Source organism: Oncorhynchus mykiss, chromosome 11 (genome assembly GCF_057628025.1).
Source record: "Oncorhynchus mykiss isolate SJ-2025 chromosome 11, ASM5762802v1, whole genome shotgun sequence".
Taxonomy (NCBI): Eukaryota; Metazoa; Chordata; class Actinopteri; order Salmoniformes; family Salmonidae; genus Oncorhynchus; species Oncorhynchus mykiss.
In genome coordinates, this window is record NC_143032.1 from 15,230,246 (window position 1) to 15,254,432 (window position 24,187).

Below are 24,187 nucleotides of genomic sequence, written 5' to 3' on the forward strand. Positions count from 1 at the left end.
GGCATGGAATATAATTTATTTGTTTCTACAGTTTTAGTATGGATAAATCAATATGTGAAAACGCCTTACTGTAGCAGCAGTGGTATAGTGCAAAACAGGTTATTTAAAGCTAAATGGACAAAGCCATTCAGGCCAAGCTACATGCGGCTACATATCTGGATTGCTGCCACTTCAGAGCGACATTTTAAAGCCGCATATTTTATCTGCGAGGGCGTAGAAAAAACTATTGTTCCCCCTGAAACAATGGAAGCTGCGGGCGACATGCAGCAGTGCGAACATTGAATGGCGAGGCTACGGGATGTGCGCGGGTCAGTGCCCGGGGTCCCCCTCCCAAAGCCCCTTTCCCAGCGCGTCACAATGAGCCAGCGCGAAGTCTGGGCTCTGCGGGGTCACAGGCCATCCCTTATTGTCCGGCCCTTCAAAACAGACAAACATTTATTAACCAATGGCCGAACGGAGGGTCAACACAATGGAATGGGGTAAAAACAGAGAAAACAATACCTAGAGGGGGGGGGGGGGGGGGGGGGGGGGGTACTCCCTAAAATAACTTCTCCCTGCAGATGCAAATTCCACCATCAGTTAGGCCAGAGGTGGGACTTGTAAAGTTTGAAACCTTGAAGCCCAAGTCCAACAGTCGGTGTAGAGAAATGTCTCCAGACTGATCTGGCTATTAATCGGAGGATGGTACTACTGCTAAAGCACGGCCTCTCAAGTAAGACAGAATTTCGACTTTTAGTTTTTTTTTAAAAAAAAATACTTTTTACATTTCGTTCAATTTTACATTGAATTGTGTTGTGCAGAATAGCCATGGTCAATTCGGTGTGAGGTTGTAGTGCTCCGTTTAACTATTTGTGTAGTCTAGACTAGATATCAAATGGGCCATAATGGAAAGTGGTGCTTTGCATTGTGGCGTTACCCTGACTCACACGTCATTCTTCTCAAATTTGACGGGATTGTTTACAAAATACTCGAAAATATTACTTGAAAAACATTGGTTTAGGTTGTGTATAACTAGTCATGTGCAGCTGAAATTGGTCGCTACATATTCTGAGTGACACAAAAAGAAGCTATAGTAGCCTATGCCAGTTCAATAATTTACCATTTTTCGTAAAACATAAACACAATATCATGAAAGGCTGAATTAAATCAAAGTCAAGTTGTTTGTCAGGCTATTGGTTATTAAATGTAGCCTGTCTCTAAATGAAGTAATCTCTAGTTGTACTTGAATAAAAATGTATCTAGCATAGAATATTGATGAATTATTGATTATTTCAGGAAACCGTTACTATGGGTTATACAGGCACGCACAGCAGGCGTGTATCTTTCGAAATGTAAGTACTTTACCGATTGTGGTCTATTTGTGTAACAATAGGCTCCATATAACATTCGTTTGTAGTAGGCTAACGCATGTTAATAGGCATGTAAATAGGTTCAAATCTAAACAAATCAAACTTTATTTAAAGTGGTGGTATCAGTCTGAGAATATTCATATTCAATTTAATAGCAATCTACCCGGGATGTTCCAGCCGAAATGTGGGGACATTTTCTGTAAATTAGCAACATCCAGACACAACTCTCTCATGTAAACAAATTCGTTTGTTGTCTGATGTAGTATGATACATAGACTACGATAAAACAACGGACATGTCAAATAGTCGCGGTGTAAATGTGCTGTTATTAACGCTTATAGCATTCTCCTTATCACAGTCGATAAGCGTTGTGGTTTTCTGTATATCGAATTTAACAACGGGGTATAATGTAGCCTATATGACCCCTCCTCCTTCCTAGCCTATACAGACACAAAGACCCATAGGCTTCTATCCCCTAACCTTGTAGCATCAGAGCCTCACTGAAATACTTGACACATACAATAGGTTACCTCAAAGGTTGTAGAAGCAATCGCATGGATCTTATTAATACCACTTTGATAGGCCAATTCATATTATCAATAGCATTATCCATATTAGCATTGATTAACCACTCAGTAAGAACATTTGACTGCATCAACCCATATCACAATCTTTAGATTTCAGACATCAATCTTTCAATGTGAAACTCATTGTCAATATTAGCAATATGATAATTCATATTTGCATTGATCAACCACTCAATTATATAATGGAATTTGGATCGTATTATTGTACAAATCATAATGTAAATATTTGAGACCCAGAGATGGACTTGAGATTCCTGTTGTTTGATCCCTGAGAATGTTGATCAGTAGGAAGTGGGGGATGAGGTGTCTGATTATATATGAAGATATATACAAATAAATATACTTTCAAAATACATCTCATGTTTTGCTTAATTAAGGAATACATATCCATTGTAATAACCTTATATTTTATATTTCAATATACTAATAAGATACAAACACATTCAAAGCTAAATGAATGGAATCAGCCCAGTGAAGCTCCATTATTCCATTTTGCTATTCAAATAGAGGTGACAATTATTGTTAATAATTATATTGTTGTCAATGATAACCAAGATGTATCCACCATGCTCTAGTATAGTGAGTTTTTGATTAACAGAAAGTACGAGATTGTATCTGGGAAATACTGTATGGAAGCATGATCAAATAGTCATGGTGGTCATGATACAAGTCAATGGCAGGATAAGCTAGTGTTTCAGTGATGTCAGGTAGATTGCCGCAGTCATCAAATTAAATTGTATTTGTCACATGCACCGAATAGAACAGGTGTTGACTTTACCGTGAAACGTTTACTTACGAGCCCTTTCCCACCAATGCAGAGTAAGTCAAAATATATATATTTGTTCAATGAATCTTATTGCCTGTCATGCTCAGTTCTGTAGCCATGACAATGTGATCATTAGTATATACAATCCTTCTTGAGGTTGCTCTGCCATTTGTTTTTATGCATTTTGTTCCTACCCATAGATAGTATTTCCCAGAGCCATATATGGATGTCCATACAGATGTAGGATCCTCATTTGACCTATACTGTCACAGCAAAATGCATCAACAAAATTGGATCATTTATTCCCTAATGTTGCTTGATCGGTGGTTAGGCTATTAGCTGGCCAAAAGTAGGCTACATGAAAAGTGGAATACTGTTAATATAACCGTTAATATAACTGTTAATATAACTGTTAATATAACCGTGTGTTAGTGGGGGTTTTCAGTGAACTCATGTAAATCACCAAGCTCGTATCCATTTCCTGTGGTGCACAAACATTCTCAGCAACAAAAGAGTGGTCAAATGAAGATAGTATGTATGTATGGCTCTCATTTTTTTATTACTAGGACACATAATGAGCAGTGTTCTTGCCACCAGCAATGTATGTGTGCTTCATACTCGTCTGTTAATAAAGTATGTAATTACATAGGTCAATATTGCACTATAGTTAGGCCTACTCTACTCTAATGCAATGTATCATTATTGTACAGTACTGGCATCCAATCTCACCAGTTGTACTCTGTTTTGTTTTGGGTGATATACCTAGATGGCTTTCTTATCACAACTGTATTTCAATGAAATTCTGATCTGAGTTGTCCCCCTATATTTAGCCCAGATAGGCCTGGATGTTATCCCAGGCAGGGCAGTGTAGCACCAAACACCAAACAGTTGTTGTGTTGTTGTTGGTTGCGTGCGAGCTGAAACAGGTCATCTGCAGTACAGACCTTCAGGCTGTGTTTCTACAGATGTATGGTCTTAATTTGAGCCTGTTTGCTACAGCATGAAAATAATCCTGCAGCAACAGGAAATGTTGGATTTTAATTATGTGGATTTTAATTAATGGACCTTTTTTGTAGGGGTTGACATATTTTTCGTAAGGGAAAATCAAGTCTGATATTTCGAAGTGAAAATTACAAACCTTTTTAAACCCCAAAATATAAAGTTCTCCTGCAACAGAGTGATCAAATTAAGATCCTACATCTGTAGCATCCTCCATGTACAACCACAATCACAATCATGTCTCTCCTCCGTTTTAGGACTGCTTTTAAATTCAAATGAATCTTAAAATACAAAGTTGAATGGTGTTCAATTGTTAATGCTAAATACAATAGCTTGAGTGCAAGGCTATGTGCAGATGTTTATTCTGAGTGGTAAACTATTTTAGAATTAAATAGATGTATCTGAACTATGAAAAATAAAAATAAAACATATGAATCCATGTACTCTAGGTTAAAAGTAATTAACGGTACCAGTTCCAGCATCCCACAATTTGTGCCATTCATTCATTTTGTTTCAGACAGCTGTAGTTTAAAGGGGCCATTCTTAACATGCTCTAAAAAGCACATCAATAATTATGTCCTCAAAGACTATTGAATAGCACCATGATACCTTCAGGGGCTGACACTCTGGAGTCGTTTAGTACATGTATACACTGAACAAAAAACATAAACGCAACATATAAAGTGTTGGTCCCATGTTTCATGAGCTGAAATAAAAGATCCCAGAAATGTTTCATATGCATAAATGGCTTATTTCTCTCAAATGTACAAATGTCTTAACGTCCCTGTTAGTGAGCATTTTATTCTTGGTCAAGATAATCCATCCACCTGACAGGTATGGCATATCAAGAAGCTGATTAAACAACATGATCATTACACAGGTGCACCTTGTGCTGGGGACAAGAAAAGGCCAATCTAAAATGTGCAGTTTTGTCACACGCCACAATGCCACAAATGTCTCAAGTTTTGAGGGAGCGTGCAATTGGCATGCTGACTGCAGGAATTTCCACCAGAGCTGAATTAATTGAATGTAAATGTTTCTACCAACGTCGTTTTAGAGAAATTGGCAGTACGTCCAACTGGCCTCACAACTGCAGACCATGTGAAACCACGCCAGCCCAGGACCTCCACATCCGGCTTCTTCACCTGCGGAATCGTCAGAGGGGGGAGGGTGGAGTTGCGGAGGTGTATTTCTGTTTGTAATAAAGCGATTTTGTGGGGAAAAACTCATTCTGATTGGCTGGGCCTGGATCCCAAGTGGATCAGCCTGGCTCATAAGTGGGTGGACCTATGCCCTCCCAGGCCTACCCATGTCTGTGCCCCTGCCCAGTCATGTGAAATCCATAGATCAGTGTCAAATTTATAGTAACACTTTACACCCGGTGTCAAAACATGTTATGACACGGTCATAACCATGTCATAATATGTCATAACAGCTGAAAACTCATAATATGGAAGGTTGCAAGTTCTGCCCCTGAACAGGCAGTTAACCCACTAGGCCGTCATTGAAAATAAGAATTTGTTCTTAACTGACTTGCCTAGTTAAATAAAGGTCAAATAAAAAAGTCAAAAAGAGGGTGTCTTGTCCTGCTCCTGAAATCTGCTCCTACATTCATCCCCAGTCATCAGCAACAGGGCATTGGGGTAGGCGCATGTCTGACATCAATGTTTGCACAATTACAATGATACTTTAATATGGTCCATTAATATATAAACAATATAACATAAACATACTGTTGACAAGTAGACTATAGTGTAATAGAATGTTTTGCCTTGTGTGGTAGGTTTATATGTTACAACAGGTCTAAATACATGTCATTACAGTGTTATGATCATATTATAACAGGTTCTTAACAAGTTCTTCCTTTTTTAAAAATGATTATGTATTTTTTAAATTCATGATACAAAATAATCCATCAAGAGTATCCATCAAAATTGTCCATCAATATTATCCAACAACTTCTATCGCTACATCAAACACGTCTAACAAAACAAGACACAGGTATAAACAAGAAAATACTAAATACATACAAGAAAGAAAGTATAGAATTAATCGTAATTTTAAAAAACACAATTCTTGTGCAATTGTATTCACTTTGAAAAAATCTCATGATAATGATTCAGGATTCATTCTTGTTGTTATTTACTAGGGATAATGTCTTAACAAGATGATTCAATTCAATCAAAAATATTTGTCATTTTTGGTATAGAATTCTGGAATTTTTGTTTGTGTATAAAGTCTTTGGCAACAAGAATAAAAAAAAAAGGTTATGACAAGTTATGTGTGCTGCTATGTCATATCATGACGTGGTTGTGACCATGTCATAACGTGTTATGGCGCTGGGTGTCAAGTAAAGTATTACCGGATTTATTTAAATCGACTGATTTCCTTATATGAATAGTAACTTAGCAAAATCTTTGAAATTGTCGCATGTTGTGTTTAGATTTGTGTTCAGCATATATCAAAACATATACACTGAGTATACAAAACATTCTCTTTCCATGACATAGACTGACCAGGTGAATCCAGGTGAAAGCTATGATCCCTTACTGATTGTTAAATCCACTTCAATCAGTGTAGATTGGGATTTTTCAGCCTTGAGGCAATTAAGACATGGATTGTGTTTGTATGCCATTCAGAGGGTGAAAAGATTTAAGTGCCTTTGAAAGGGGTATGGTAGTAAGTGCCAGGCACACCGGTTTGTGCCAAGAACTGCAACGCTGTTGGGTTTTTCACACCCAACAGTTTACTGTGTGTATCAAGCATGGTCCAGCACCCAAAGGAGATGTAGCCAACTGTGGGAATCATTGAAGTCAACATGGGCTAGCATTCCTGTGGAACTCTTTCAACACCTTGTAGAGTCCTTGCCCCAACAAATTGAGTCCGTTCTGAGGCCAAAAGTGTGCAACTCAATATTAGGAATGTGTTCATAATATTTGGTATACTTATTGTACACCGTAGTATTATCAATGGGCTGAACTATTATTTGATAAAGTCATAAAGTAGTTATTTAAGTATAGGCTACATAGACGATGTAGTAAAGATATACCTATTTCTTACCTATTCAAATGCTTTATACATTTGGAATCATAATGAATTGCTGTTCAAGATACCCCACCAAATACCAATCACTCCTATAACATTTCACTACCATAACTTAAATGGATTTGAAAACACAAAACACTGCCTAGAGTAATCAGAAACAGTATAGTTTCTATTTCACCCTGAAATAAATCATTTTCTCCACTATTTCTCTGAGAGAGAGACCCAGCCCAGGGCCTTGCGTTTGGGACCTTCTCCTCCTCTTACAGTACATCACAGGGGGGTCAAATGTGCATGTAAGGGCACCTCCTCCTCCTCCACCTCCTCCTCCTCTTCCTATCTCATCCTCTCTCTCTCTTTGTGATGCTGAATGTCAGCTGAACCAGGAAAAACCCTGCTCCATTCTAATGCTGATGTGGAGAGATGATCACATTTGACTCCCTAAGCCGTTTTTCTCTTTAGTAGGGCAATTAAAAGCCAGGGGGAAATGAAATGTTACACATTAGATGAACTCTTTTGGTGTCATACAGTAGTTGGAGGAATTTAAAACATTTGACTGTAAATGCTGTAATAGTAGGCTCAGCATTGTGTTAATCTTCCCCATCAGAGAAACCTGTTCTTTACCGAGCACAGTTTAAACTACAGCATGCCCTACAGGAGGTTTCTACACCTTATAGTTCAGCTATATGTACTATCACCTACTTGCAGCACTTCAGAATGCAGCCTGCAGCCACACATCTTGTTGTTCAAACAAAGTTGATTCATTTAATTAAACAAATGGATGAATTCCTTGTGCACCCAGGTGCTCGTATGTGAGGTTGTTCTTCCTGCTCTGATAACGATGGTATTTTCAGGCTGCATCACTCCAGTGGCTAAAAGCAGATGCAGTTTTCAGCAACACCAGAGTCATTGGTTTTGCGCTGAGTAGTGTGCTTTGAAAGTATTTAATATCACATACCTATTCGATTGATAGTGCAGTTTGACCCCAATGTAATGTAGTGTTAATGTTCTGCTCAGAGATGGTGTGTATTTACATGAGTTATTACACCGTATTCTGGTTTAATAATACTGCTGGAAAGTTATGTAGATTGAACATTTGCACGATCATCTTGCAATACTCTTAACAACTCAAACTGCCACAGTTCAACACCTAGAACTTCCACTGTGTCTATTAGTGTCCATTGAAGCCCAATTAGTGGGGCTGATGTGTGTGCGTGTTCGCGCGTGTGTTCCCGTCTGTAAGTAGATTTCGCCCATATACCCCCAAGGGTTGTGAAATGGGGGTCAACAGGTCTTTTATTGTTTTTCACTGCCTTTATCCCAGCTCTTCTCTGTGATGTCAGCTGTGAAGTGACAGAGAGAGAGAGTCGGAGAGCCCTGAAAACCCAGAGAGGAAATACCTGTTATTAGGATCTATCTGTGTGTGTGTCTACTCGTAATAGAGAGTCTCTGTACAACAGGGCTGTGATTGTTCCAATGAGTATAGAGGGCTGTGTTGCATTGCATACCCATGCAAAATTTGGAAAGAGGAAAATATCAGTTATCACTCACAGCTTTTGAAATGAAAGGCTGCCGCAGAGCTCTTGAACATACTGTCAGAAAGGATATACTTCAAGCTTATGCAAAGATGATCATTTCGGTTGAAATAAGGGAGCAAGAGGATTGACTCCAAATTTCAGTTCAGCTCTGAAAATAATGTGATGACATTCTATATGGAGTAGTGTTGGTAAATAATGTAAAATGTTTTCTAATATAGAATATGGTATTATGTCCCATGATCTCCTAAGACCTGATACATAAAGATGTTGTTATTCAATACTGTTTGGTTTGTATCAGCTAACCAGATATGCCATTATGAAAATCGGGTCTATTTATCATATGGACTAACCTACACCTTTTTAAATGAATACCACATTTGACTAATATGAATGTGCACCCATATGCATTGAAACTCTTAATTTAAATGTATTTTTGAAGGCATCACTCGCCATTGCATGCAGCTGCATTTCTAATGCATACAAATCCTTGACTGAATCTAGGCGTCCGCCATAAAGAGGGGAGAGGAATGATATGCTGCTGCTGGCTGCACCAAGCACAGCAGTACATTTAAAAACAATTTAATTGTATTAATGCAGCGAGTAATGGATGACAATATGTTTCACACTGATTACTATCCCTCTCTGACTGCAGTGTCCTACTTGCCTTCCGCATCCCCAGCCCCTTCCCAATCCCTCCCCTTTCCCATCCCTTCCCTTCCCTTCAATTCCCTTCCCTTCCCCATCCCATTCCCTCCCCTTCCCCATCCCATCCCTTCCCTATCCATTTCCTTCCCTTCCCTTCCCTTCCCTTCCCCATTCCCATCATCATATCTTCTCCTTCCCCATCCCATCCCTTCGACTCCCTTCCCCTCCCATCCCTTCCTCTTCCCCATCCCATCCCTATCCCATCCCTATCCCTTTCCTTCCATTCCCCTCCCATCCCTTCCCATTCCCCATCCCTTCCTCTTCCCCATCCCATCCCTATCCCTTTCCTTCCCTTCCTCTTCCCCATCCCATCCCTATCCCTTTCCTTCCCTTCCTCTTCCCCATCCCTTCCCTACCCCTACCCCTTTCGTTCCCTTCCCTTCCCCTTCCCCATTCCCATCATCATATCTTCTCCTTCCCCATCCCATCCCTTCGACTCCCTTCCCCTCCCTCCCCTCCCCTCCCCATCCCCATCATCATATCTTCTCCTTCCCCATCCCATCGCCTCCCTTCCCTTCCCTTCCCTTCCCTTCCCTTCCCTTCCCTTCCCTCCCTCCCCTCCCCTCCCCTCCCCTCCCCTCCCCATCCCCATCATCATATCTTCTCCTTCCCCATCCCATCGCCTCCCTTCCCCATTCCATCCCTTTCCCCATCCCTTCCTCTTCCCCATCCCATCCCTTCCTCTTCCCCATCCCATCCCTTCCTCTTCCCCATCCCTTCCTCTTCCCCATCCCATCCCCATCACCTGACTATCGGAATGAGAATATGTGCCTTGAGTTAATGCTGATTGCTGCAGCTGCCAACACACGAATCTCCATGGCAACAATAAGGGGTTGCCAGGCAACCCTGTTCTTTTAGGGACACCGAAAGTGCCAAAAGGCTTGCTAAAAATATATAAGGGTGTATATAATACTCCATCAACGCCTCAGCTGCGCTCATGCTATATATGCCAGCAAATGGCAAACAATGGAAGACACTGGCAGACACACATTTGTACCAATTGGAATGAGTGAAATTGTGTCTCTTGTGGTACCTTGGCATCGCTGTCTATATGGTGGAATTTCTAAACCACTACATCAAATAACTATGCATTTCGTGAGAGCAAAAATACATTCTAGACAAATGAGTCAGTGCTTTCATAGGGGAGTAGATGGATTGTGGAATCAGGTCTCAGTGAGCTGCCTATCTAACCACATCAGATACTGTAGATATAGTAGCATTGGGGTTTTTAGACTCCAATAACATGGCAAGGAAAACTGTCGTCCATCTTGGCTCCCGCAGCGTAGCTCCCTTCTCCCTCCAGCTCCCTCAGCCTCAGACCCAGGTGGCATGTGCACACGCTGTGGAACAAAGCATTCCATCAGCACCAAGTGACATCACTGCAGTCAGCTCAGCTGTTTCTGCCCAGTCTATAAATAGTATGGCAGAAAGAGAGGGTGAGAGAGGAAGCGAGAGAGGGAGAGGGAGGGAGAGAGAGAGAGAGAGAGAGAGAGAGAGAGAGAGAGAGGGAGAGAGAGAGAGAGAGAGAGAGAGAGAGAGAGAGAGGGAGAGGGAGAGAGAGAGAGAGAGAGAGTGAACTGCCTATGCAGAAAATATTTAACTCCCTGACCCCATCAATGCCTTGTGAGATGCTGAGCAGTTTTCTCCTGTGTTTAGGAGATGTAGGGGTGTAGCTATGTGCACTAATCATGAGTGTGTTTTGTGTGTGTTCTGTGTATATACAGTATGTATGTCTTTTGGATTAGTTCAGGAAATAGTGCTGTAGATTGTGGTATAAATATCAGGTATATGTGAGGAGAACATTGAGAATCATGCAAATAAAGGAAGACATTTTGAAACATTTTGTGACATAAAATAACTAAAGGCTTAGATTTTGTATTATGCTGTTGTCTTGTTTGGCTTGTGTTTTGTGTGGTATTGTATAGTAGGGATGTTTTGCTTCGCAACCATACAGATTCTGATTTTGTACAGCAGTGATGCTTTGCAACCATACAGGTTCTGATTTTGTACAGTAGTGATGCTTTGCAACCATACAGATTCTGATTTTGTACAGCAGTGATGCTTTGCAACCGTACAGATTCTGATTTTGTACAGTAGTGATGCTTTGCAACCGTACAGATTCTGATTTTGTACAGCAGTGATGCTTTGCAACCGTACAGATTCTGATTTTCTACAGTAGTGATGCTTTGCAACCGTACAGATTCTGATTTTCTACAGCAGTGATGCTTTGCAACCGTACAGATTCTGATTTTGTACAGCAGTGATGCTTTGCAACCGTACAGATTCTGATTTTCTACAGTAGTGATGCTTTGCAACCGTACAGATTCTGATTTTCTACAGCAGTGATGCTTTGCAACCGTACAGATTCTGATTTTGTACAGTAGTGATGCTTTGCAACCGTACAGATTCTGATTTTGTACAGCAGTGATGCTTTGCAACCGTACAGATTCTGATTTTGTACAGTAGTGATGCTTTGCAACCATACAGATTCTGATTTTGTACAGTAGTGATGCTTTGCAACCGTACAGATTCTGATTTTGTACAGCAGTGATGTTTTGCAACCATACAGGTTCTGATTTTGTACAGTAGTGATGCTTTGCAACCATACAGATTCTGATTTTGTACAGTAGTGATGCTTTGCAACCATACAGATTCTGATTTTGTACAGCAGTGATGTTTTGCAACCATACAGGTTCTGATTTTGTACAGTAGTGATGCTTTGGAACCATACAGATTCTGATTTTGTACAGTAGTGATGCTTTGCAACCATACAGGTTCTGATTTTGTACAGTAGTGATGCTTTGCAACCATACAGATTCTGATTTTGTACAGCAGTGATGCTTTGCAACCGTACAGATTCTGATTTTGTACAGCAGTGATGCTTTGCAACCATACAGATTCTGATTTTGTACAGCAGTGATGTTTTGCTTTGCCACCATACAGATTCTGAGGACATAAAAACATGTATTATAGTAGTATACACATTATGTTTCATATGAATATGTGAACCAAATGATTAGAGTAATGCAAAAAGATGAAATACAGGAAAGGAAATGTGTTATAATCTACTCTATATTGAACCACACAATTGTACATGTCTGAAAAAATTATAGTTCCTCTGCTAATTTGATTTGATTTCAAAAGAGCTGCACTCATGCAGCTGTGATACACATACTTTTATGAATAGCACAGACGAGCAAAGGAGACCATAGGACTTCAAGATGATGGCCGACTTCCCAGGATGCCTTGCAAGATTCCTATTAAAGTGGTGCACCTGGTTGGTGGCTGATAACAGCCTGGTTTGTGTCACAGACAGTAGTCCTCCACAGAACCTGTCTACTGATAATTCATAGGAAAGTCACTGCAGGTCCTACACGGTTCCAAAAGTTCCAAAAGGGTTTTGCGGCTCTCCCCATAGGAGAACCCCATAGGAGAACCCCATAGGAGAACCCTTTAGGTTCCTTTACCTCTGTGGAAAGGGTTCTACATGGAACCCAAAATGGTTCTGCATGGACCCAAAAGGGGTTGTTCAAAGGGTTCTCCTATGAGGACAGCCAAATAACCCCTTTTGGTTCTAGATAGCACCTTTTTTTCTAAGAGTGTAATTAACTGTTTTATTATAGGCAGGGTGAAAATAAATACCTTTCTAAATATGATGTACCAAGGCAAACAATGGGAGGTTGTTGAAGCATGGGAGCATAGGAGGGAGGAAAATTGTTCTACACTCCTAGAAAAAAGGGTTCCAAAGGGTTATTCTGCTGTCCCCATAGGAGAACCCTTTTTGGTTCTAGGTAGGACCTTCTGTGGTTTCAGGTAGAACCCTTTTGGGTTCCATGTAGAACACTGTGAAAAGGGTTCTACCTGGAACCAAAAGGGTTTTACCTGGAACCAAAACAAATTCTTCAAAGCATTCTCCTATGGGGACAGCCAAATAACCTTTTTAGGTTCTAGAGGTTTCTAAGACCATATCTGACACAGAAGCGGGTTTGAAGAAGAAGAGCATTTAACCGACGCATGCACATACAGTAGTATTAAGGAAAACAAGGATTAACCAAAACATTGGGATGGCTTTGAATTAAAAAAAGGAATGGGTTAATGGACACATTTAGATGATTGTAGGAGAGAGGGAGGTAGAACTTATAGGATGTCTCTAGCAGAAGTGAGAGAAGCAGGAAGGTACGATGTGTGTAGGAGAGAGGGAGGTAGAAGTTATAGGACGTCTCTAGCAGAAGTGAGAGAAGCAGGAAGATACGATGGGTGTAGGAGAGAGGGAGGTAGAAGTTATAGGATGTCTCTAGCAGAAGTGAGAGAAGCAGGAAGATACGATGGGTGTAGGAGAGAGGGAGGTAGAAGTTATAGGACGTCTCTAGCAGAAGTGAGAGAAGCAGGAAGATACGATGGGTGTAGGAGAGAGGGAGGTAGAAGTTACAGGACGTCTCTAGCAGAAGTGAGAGAAGCAGGAAGATACGATGGGTGTAGGAGAAAGGGAGGTAGAAGTTACAGGACGTCTCTAGCAGAAGTGAGAGAAGCAGGAAGATACGATGGGTGTAGGAGAAAGGTTTTAGCGGACAAGGAGGAAAGGAAGGGGTTAGATTCAGCAGGTGTAGCAGCTCAAAATGCAGAAACAGTGACTGCAGTGACAGTACAGTTCAATACAGTTCAGTACAGTGACAGTACAGTTCAGTACTGTTCAGTACAGTCCAGTACAGTTTGGTACAGTAACTGTAAAGTTCAGTAGAGTTCAGTAGGGACAGTTCTGGACAGTTCAGTACAGTACAGTTTAGTGGCAGTATATTGACAGTACAGGTCAGTACAGTACAGTTCAGTACAGCGTGGTAAAACTACAGTACAGTACAGTGACAGTACAGTTCAGCACAGTGACAGTACAGTACAGTACAGTGACAGTACGGTTCAGCACAGTGACAGTACAGTTTAGCACAGTGACAGTACAGTACAGTACAGTGACAGTAACAACACCTGCCTCTGATTGAGATCCGTACTAGGCCCAACACAAAAACCAACATAGAAAAACAAACATAGACTGCCCACCCCAACTCATACCCTGACCATACTAAAACAAAGACAAAACAAAGGAACTAAGGTCAGAACGTGACAATATCCACAGTAAAACGAGTCCTATATCAACATAACCTGAAAGGCCGCTTAGCAAGGAAGAAGCCAGTGCTCCAAAACCGCCATAAAAAAGTCAGACTACAGTTTGCAACTGCACATGGGGGCAAAGATCATACTTTTTGGAGAAATTTCCTCTGGTTTGATGAAAAAAAATAGACATGTTTGGCCATAATGACCATCGTTATGTTTGGAGGAAAAAGGGGGAGGCTTGCAAGCCGTAGAACACCATCTCAACCGTGAAGCACGGGGGTGGCAGCATCATGTTGTGGGGAAGCTTTGCTGCAGGAGGAACTGATGCACTTCACAAAATAGATGGATGGCATCATGAGGAGGTAAATTATGTGGATATATTGAAGCAACATCTCAAGACATCAGTCAGGAAGTTAAAGCTTGGTCGCAAATGGGTCTTACAAATGGACAATGACCCCAAGCATACTTCCAAAGTTGTGGCAAAATGGCTTAAGGACAACAAAGTCAAGGTATTGGAGTGGCCATCACAAAGCCCTGACCTCAAGCCTGAAGAAAATTTGTGGGCAGAACTGAAAAAGTGTGTGCGAGCAAGGAGGCCTACAAACCTGACTCAGTTACACCAGCTCTGTCAGGAGGAATGGACCAAAATTCAACCAACTTATTGTGGGAAGCTTGTGGAAGGCTACCTGAAATGTTTGACGCAAGTTAAAAACAATTTTAAGGCAATGCTACCAAATACTAACTGAGTGTATGTTTATTTTATATCACCTTTATTTAACCAGGTAGGCTAGTTGAGAACAAGTTCTCATTTACAACTGCGACCTGTCCAAGATAAAGCAAAGCAGTGTGACACAAACAACAACACGGAGTTACACATGGAATAAACAAACATGCAGTCAATAATACAATAGAAAACGTCTATATACAGTGTGTGCAAATGAGGTAGGTTAAGGGAGGTAAGGCAATAAATAGGCAAACGTGGCAAAATAATTACAATATAGCATTTAAACACTGGAGTGATAGATGTGCAGACGATGAGTGTGCAGGTAGAGATACTGGGGTGCTATGGAGCAAAATAAATAAAATAAATAACAGTACAGGGGATGAGGTAGTTGGATGGGCTTTACAGATGGGCTATGTACAGGTGCAGGGATCTGTGAGCTGCTCTGACAGCTGGTGCTTAAAGTTAGTGAGGGAGATATGAGTCTCCAGCTTCAGTGATTTTTGCAGTTCGTTCCAGTCATTGGCTGCAGAGAACTGAAAGGAAAGGCGGCCAAAGGAGGAATTGGCTTTGGGGGTGACCAGTGAGATATACCTGCTGGAGCGCGTGCTACGGGTGGGTGCTGCTATGGTGACCAGTGAGCTGAGATAAGGCGGGGCCTTACCTAGCAAAGACTTATAGATGACCTGGAGCCAGTGGGTTTGGCGACAAATATGAAGCGAGGGCCAGGCTACGAGAGCATACAGGTCGCAGTGGTGGGTAGTATATGGGGCTTTGGTGACAAAATGAATGGCACTGTGATAGACTGCATCCAGTTTGCTGAGTAGAGTGTTGTAAACTTCTGACCCACTGGGAATGTGATGAAAGAAATAAAAGCCGAAATAAATAATTCTCTCTACAATTATTCTGACATTTCACTTTCTTAAAGTGGTGATCCTAACTGACCTTAGACAGGGAATTTTTACTAGGATTAAATGTCAGGAATTGTGAAAAACTGAGTTTAAATGTATTTGGCTAAGGTATATGTAAACTTCTGACTTCAACTGTAAGTGTCAATCTGAAGTTTGGAGGCTGATTTTTTGATATGGAGCTTTATCTTGGGGTTCCGTTCAACACTGCCCATCATAGAATATCGCGGGGTGTTTTATTAAGTGCTAGATGTTATTCTATAATTTCTGGAAGACTAGAGAACCGCTGAGCATTATTCCCATAGGGCAGCGTCCGAGAAACTAACGTTTTTGGGTTCCGCTGGGAGTGAGTGTATGAAGAGTGGTTGGAAACGGAGGGATTCATTAATGTGAGTACCTAAGATTTCCTACGTTATATATTGATTCTGTGAAGACATAAAAATTGTTTTATGAGAAATTGTATGTGTGCATTATCGATTACTAGAGATTTTATAAAGTAATACTGGAAATATGAGATGCAACTTAAACAACCCATACATAGACGTACGTAGGGTTTTTATGGATCATTTGTTAGAGATCAGGTTAAAGCAGTATATGACTGTCTACAGGATCTGGGAGATAGTCTCAGAAAAAGATTGGCATATATTTAAACCGCGAGGACAGAGGAGTGGAAATAAATGTATTGAGGTACACTATAGCAAAGCCACAAAGACACTAATAGAAGCACACGAGCATTATACCAATTAGGCTCGAATTTGAAACAAATGTGCTAATATAAATATAATATTCTGAATGTGAATTGTTTGGATTGAGTAAGAATTGGCTGATGTATTTTCTACATTACAGGTTCATCTTAAAATAATAGATGTTTAATGAGTGTGAAGCAGAAAGGAAATATCCAGCAGAGGTTGGTATTCAAAATATAGATTCATATTGATAAGAAGGATTGATGTAAACTTAATGAGTGTTGATAGTTTGTGAATGGTAATAATTTTTGTTGTTGATAGCACTCTAATGGTGTGATATTTTAGTAATTTGAAAAACTGAGGTCTCAATACAAGGCTAAATGATGAGTCGAGGGATTGAGCCTTGAGATTGTAAAACAATGCGGTTGACAGCGAGCAGGCAGTGGGACATTTGAAGTAGAGGTCTGAGAAACATCCTTTGACAGTTTCTTGGTTTTATAGTTAGGTAACACCAGTGAATTTGAGCGGGAAGTTAATGTATTCTAAAATGATAATCTGTTTAATGTAGATTGAAATGAGTATTGAATATCCGGGCTGCATCACATCCGGCCGTGATTGGGAGTCCCATAGGGTTGCGCACAATTGGCCCAGCGTCGTCTGTGTTTGGCCTGGTAGGACGTCATTGTAAATAAGAATTTGTTCTTAACTGACTTGCCTTGTTAAAGACAGGTTAACAGGAGCAATCTAAGGTGAATCAGCTATTACATATGTTTTTGGACATTGGTCTGGTAATGATACCAGGATAATTTGACATGCTTATGGAAAAGAGAGACCATTCATATAATACGATGTGGGAGTGAATTGTTAGACTCGGTGGCGAGATACATGTTGCATGCTAAATAAAGTGCACATAAACATTGGGGTACATTAAAACAATCGATTAATGATTTGAGGGAGTACAATGGACTTATCATTATCATGTTTTGTTTGGAGTTAAAACCTTTGGGTTACTGATTATTATATTAGTATAGTGAATGCTAAAGAAATTGAAATGTCTCTTCCAAGAGAATGGGGATAGTAATTTTCTCTCTATTTGAAATGTTTCCTGTGGCTATGGTCTTTGGAGAGGGGTTAGTGAAATTCAGCAGTTTTATAGGTATAAAGGTATCCGGATTCGGTGGTATAGAGGAGTTACCAAATTAAATAAGACCTGTCCATTTTATTTGTTTTTGCCATATGGTTTACCACACACAAACCAGCACGCACACACAACTGACTGGTTATGAGTATGGGTTAGTGTCTTAAAGGGGCACACACAACTGACTGGTTATGAGTATGGGTTAGTGTCTTAAAGGGGCACACACAACTGACTGGTTATGAGTATGGGTTAGTATCTTAAAGGGGCACACACAACTGACTGGTTATGAGTATGGGTTAGTGTCTTAAAGGGGCACACACAACTGACTGGTTATGAGTATGGGTTAGTATCTTAAAGGGGCACACACAACTGACTGGTTATGAGTATGGGTTAGTATCTTAAAGGGGCACACACAACTGACTGGTTATGAGTATGGGTTAGTATCTTAAAGGGGCACACACAACTGACTGGTTATGAGTATGGGTTAGTGTCTTAAAGGGGCACACACAACTGACTGGTTATGAGTATGGGTTAGTATCTTAAAGGGGCACACACAACTGACTGGTTATGAGTATGGGTTAGTATCTTAAAGGGGCACACACAACTGACTGGTTATGAGTATGGGTTAGTGTCTTAAAGGGGCACACACAACTGACTGGTTATGAGTATGGGTTAGTATCTTAAAGGGGCACACACAACTGACTGGTTATGAGTATGGGTTAGTATCTTAAAGGGGCACACACAACTGACTGGTTATGAGTATGGGTTAGTATCTTAAAGGGGCACACACAACTGACTGGTTATGAGTATGGGTTAGTATCTTAAAGGGGCACACACAACTGACTGGTTATGAGTATGGGTTAGTATCTTAAAGGGGCACACACAACTGACTGGTTATGAGTATGGGTTAGTGTCTTAAAGGGGCACACACAACTGACTGGTTATGAGTATGGGTTAGTATCTTAAAGGGGCACACACAACTGACTGGTTATGAGTATGGGTTAGTATCTTAAAGGGGCACACACAACTGACTGGTTATGAGTATGGGTTAGTATCTTAAAGGGGCACACACACTTACGGAATTTTCAGAAGTTTTTCTTTTCTCAGTTTTAATAGAACACGTTAATTATTTTGATAAAAATATACTGAAGAAACTGTAAACCTGGGATACGAAATGTATGAAATGTTTTACTGTTTTTTAAAATTAATTAGTCTATTATAGTAAGAAACATGGATTTGAGTGACCTCTGTCCTGACTTTCTAGTGTGGTTTGATCGCCCTCACTGGAATGCCGAGAGACATTGGATGATGATTTTAATACTGATTTGAAGGTCATTTATAATACTGATAATCACGGAGAAGTTTTATAACTAATAGGACCAGGAGAAGGATAGACCTGTCTCTAGTCTATTTTTACTATGAAGTTATGAGTACAAATATTTTTTTGTTGGAGTTATTAAGAGCAGTAATTCAAATTTTAATTTGTAGTATTGTTGTTTTTACACATTAGTCACTATGTGAATCGTGTCAAAATTGGGAATTACCATTTTTTTTAAAGATTTTTGGATTGAAGTTTACACACCTTGAGTGATATACAGAAATGTATTGAGTGATACAGTGGGGCAAAAAAGTATTTAGTCAGCCACCAATTGTGCAAGTTCTCCCACTTAAAAATATGAGAGGCCTGTAATTTTCATCATAGGTACACTTCAACTATGACAGACAAAATGAGAAAAAAAAATCCAGAAAACCTGTAACTTCTTCTTTAAGAGGCTCCTCTGTCCTCCACTCGTTACCTGTATTAATAGCACCTGTTTGAACTTGTTATCAGTATAAAAGACACCTGTCCACAACCTCAAACAGTCACACTCCAAACTCCACTATGGCCAAGACCAAAGAGCTGTCAAAGGACACCAGAAACAAAATTGTAGACCTGCACCAGGCTGGGAAGACTGAATCTGCAATAGGTAAGCAGCTTGGTTTGAAGAAATCAACTGTGGGAGCAATTATTAGGAAATGGAAGACATACAAGACCACTGATAATCTCCCTCGATCTGGGGCTCCACGCAAGATCTCACCCCGTGGGGTCAAAATTATCACAAGAACGGTGAGCAAAAGTCCCAGAACCACACGGGGGGACCTAGTGAATGACCTGCAGAGAGCTGGGACCAAAGTAACAAAGCCTACCATCAGTAACACACTACGCCGCCATGGACTCAAATCCTGCAGTGCCAGACGTGTCCCCCTGCTTAAGCCAGTACATGTCCAGGCCCGTCTGAAGTTTGCTAGAGAGCATTTGGATGATCCAGAAGAAGATTGGGAGAATGTCATATGGTCAGATGAAACCAAAATATAACTTTTTGGTAAAAACTCAACTCGTCGTGTTTGGAGGACAAAGAATGCTGAGTTGCATCCAAAGAACACCATACCTACTGTGCAGCATGGTGGTGGAAACATCATGCTTTGGGGCTGTTTTTCTGCAAAGGGACCAGGACGACTGATCCGTGTAAAGGAAAGAATGAATGGGGCCATGTATCGTGAGATTTTGAGTGAAAATATCCTTCCATCAGCAAGGGCATTGAAGATGAAACGTGGCTGGGTCTTTCAGCATAACAATGATCCCAAACACATCGCCCGGGCAATGAAGGAGTGGCTTCGTAAGAAGCATTTCAAGGTCCTGGAGTGGCCTAGACAGTCTCCAGATCTCAACCCCATAGAAAATCTTTGGAGGGAGTTGAAAGTCCGTGTTGCCCAGCAACAGCCCCAAAACATCACTGCTCTAGAGGAGATCTGCATGGAGGAATGGGCCAAAATACCAGCAACAGTGTGTGAAAACCTTGTGAAGACTTACAGAAAACGTTTGACCTCTGTCATTGCCAACAATGGGTATATAACAAAGTATTGAGATAAACTTTTGTCATTGACCAAATACTTATTTTCCACCATAATTTGCAAATAAATTAATTAAAAATTCTACAATGTGATTTTCTGGATTTTTTTCTTCTCATTTTGTCTGTTATAGTTGAAGTGTACCTATGATGAACATTGCAGGCCTCTCTCATCTTTTTAAGTGGGAGAACTTGCACAATTGGTGGCTGACTAAATACTTTTTTGCCCCACTGTAAATGAAGGAGTGTATTGTTGCGTTGTTTGTTTCCTGTTCATTTGGATAAATCTCGCCAGATTGGGTCTGCTGGATGATAATTTCCTGATCCTATGAGGTGAGGTTGACCGTGTGAGGTAGGTCAACCTCAAATAAGCTCATTTGGGAAAAGTTGTTTCAACAGAACGTGTTGTTATTTTCTTTAACATTTGTTTTAGAAATGTGCATAAAGAATATTGGTAGAAGTAATCATTTGTCATATAGTCAATGCTTGTCTTGATTTCCTGGATCAGAAATGAACTGAACTGAATTGTTGTTTTGATTTGTCTTCTTGAGGTTATGGTGGAGATGGTATCTAGATAAATGAAAGGGATAATTTGACCAAACAGGGTGTGGACCTCAAAATCCCCTCTAACCGGCTAAAGAAATGGCGTTCACTACGGGTCTGTCCTGCACCACTTCTATCGAGAGACCTGAGTCGTAGCCAGCAACCAGTGTACAGCATCCAGTTTTCTCATGTTGCTGGAATACTGGTTGGCAAATGGACAAGACATAATAGGAGTTGTGGTGGGGTTCAGGTGAGACATTGAAATTGGGACATTATCATGGGCCATCCACTTTGAACTGTGAAGCTATCTGAAAAAGAAAAATGAAGAAATGCCAGAAGATTGAGTGCCGGAGAAGGGAGGGGGTTGGTCAACTGTGCCTGTAATTGACTTAGACTTGTCTAAAATTGTTATTTGGGGTATCAGGTTGATGGGGAGGTCTACACTGCTGAATTTATGGTGATTTAGGCTAAAAATGCATTGAGATACTGATCTGTAATTATAAACCGGATGAGAGTGGTAATTGGGTTAATTATAAGGTGAAAATATTGTATGTTAATATGGACGTATATTCTGCCAGTATTGATATATGTTAAATTGAGGGTTTTAATTTTGAGTGATAGAACCAATGTGAATCACAGAGCAATGTCATTCTACATTTTTGGTAGGATAATTAATTGGGTTTTGAATTATGGTTTGTAAACTGAATGATTTTTAAAACTGACTGATTTATTTGAGTAAGTTTTAGTATGTTAATAACAACTATATGAGTGGCGCAATGCATGTATTATGGATGGATTGTGTTGATTGTTGTTATGCTAATGATGATATGGATATAGAAGTTGTGTACTATGTTGAGACTATTCTCAGCGTGCCTTGGTGAATGGAGGGGTGAACTCTGATCCTGAGACTGAAACTGATCCTAATCTATATGATTTATATCCATTACCAAATGTAAATGTTTAATGATAATGCTCAGGAACTATAGCAGGTTTATGTTGATGGCCAATAGAGTCCATAGGCGATGCCTTATACATAGTGGAATCATGATGCTCGTCCTGGGTCATGTTCATGAAGATCTAAACGGAAGAAATGTATTTTAAAACCTTGTAATTTTACTTTTAAGTTGAGAGAATTCTCAAAATGGGGTTAAGACAACAACTCACGTGCAGATAATGACAGGATGAAGCCAGAGTGGCTTATGATGCCCCAATCAGCACGAGGGGGGTTGAACCAATCATGACTAAGCATTGTTAGTATCAGCTATATATATAGTACTCTGCATTTGAGTTAAGGTTAGGTTACTCGGTCCAACTCTGAAGGGTGGGGGGGTCGACCAGCCTCATTATTGTAATAATTAATCAATATTAAATAAAAATGATTGTTTGGAGAAGTGACCAAATCTCTCTCAGTACTGAATTTCCACGAAAACAGTCCAGTGACTGTACAGTTCAGTACAGTGTAATGAAACTACAGTGAAAATACAGTTCAATACAGTGACAGTGACAGTGACAGTACAGTACAGTACAGTACAGAACAGAACAGAACAGTTCAGTACAATGGCAGTACAATTCAGTACAGTGACAGTACAGTTCAGTACAGTGACAGTACAGTTCAGTACAGTTCAGAACAGTGACAGTACAGTTCAGTACAGTGACAGTACAGTTCAGTACAGTGACAGTACAGTTCAGTACAGTTCAGTACAGTGACAGTACAGTTCAGTACAGTGACAGTACAGTTCAGTACAGTTCAGTACAGTGACAGTACAGTTCAGTACAGTGACAGTACAGTTCAGTACAGTGACAGTACAGTTCAGTACAGTTCAGAACAGTTCAGTACAATGACAGTACAGTTCAGTACAGTGACAGTACAGTTCAGTACAGTGACAGTACAGTTCAGTACAGTTCAGAACAGTTCAGTACAGTGACAGTACAGTTCAGTACAGTGACAGTACAGTTCAGTACAGTGACAGTACAGTTCAGTACAGTTCAGAACAGTTCAGTACAATGACAGTACAGTTCAGTACAGTGACAGTACAGTTCAGTACAGTGACAGTACAGTTCAGTACAGTTCAGAACAGTTCAGTACAATGACAGTACAGTTCAGTACAGTTCAGAACAGTTCATTACAATGACGGTACAATTCCGTACAGTTCAGTACAGTGACAGTACAGTTCAGTACAGTGACAGTACAGTTCAGTACAGTTCAGAACAGTTCAGTACAATGACAGTACAGTTCAGTACAGTGACAGTACAGTTCAGTACAGTGACAGTACAGTTCAGTACAGTGACAGTACAGTTCAGTACAGTTCAGAACAGTTCAGTACAATGACAGTACAGTTCAGTACAGTTCAGAACAGTTCATTACAATGACGGTACAATTCAGTAGAGTGAAAGTACAGTTCAGTACAGTGACAGTACAGTTCAGTACAGTTCAGAACAGTTCAGTACAATGACGGTACAATTCAGTACAGTGACAGTACAGTTCAGTACAGTGACAGTTCAGTTCAGTACAGTTCAGGACAGTGACAGTGCAGTTCAGTTCACTTCAGTACAGTTCAGTACAGTGACAGTAAAATTCAGTACAATGACACTACAGTTCAGTACAGTCCATTTCAGTGACAGTACAGTGACAGTACAGTTCAGTATAGTTCAGAACAGTGACAGTACAGTTCAGTACAGTTCAGTACAGTTACAGTACAGTTCAAAGGCCGTACACTATGCATCTCCCTTGGCTCTGGGCCAGGGCTTTTTCTTTCTCCTACTGCCTGTTATATATGGTCCTTATACCGGCCTGGGCTGGGCTTGGTAACACTTAGCAGGTCCTTATACCGGCCTGGGCTGGGCTTGGTAACACTTAGCAGGTCCTAATAGGGGCCTGGGCTTGGTAACACCTAGCAGGTCCTAATAGGGGCCTGGGCTGGGCTTGGTAACACCTAGCAAGTCCTTATAGGGGGCTGGGCTTGGTAACACCTAGCAAGTCCTTATAGGGGCCTGGGCCGGGCCTGGTAACCCCTACTATGTCATTAATGCGGCCTTGGCCGGGCCTGGTAACACCTGCCAGGGTTGGAGTCAATTCCAGTCAATTCAGGAAGTACACTGAAATTCCAATTCTCTTCAATACTTTTCAATGAAAAACATTTTGAAATGGAGATAATTGTTTGTTTGTTTACTTTCGGAATGAACTTGAATTGAAATAGAATTCACCCTAACCCTG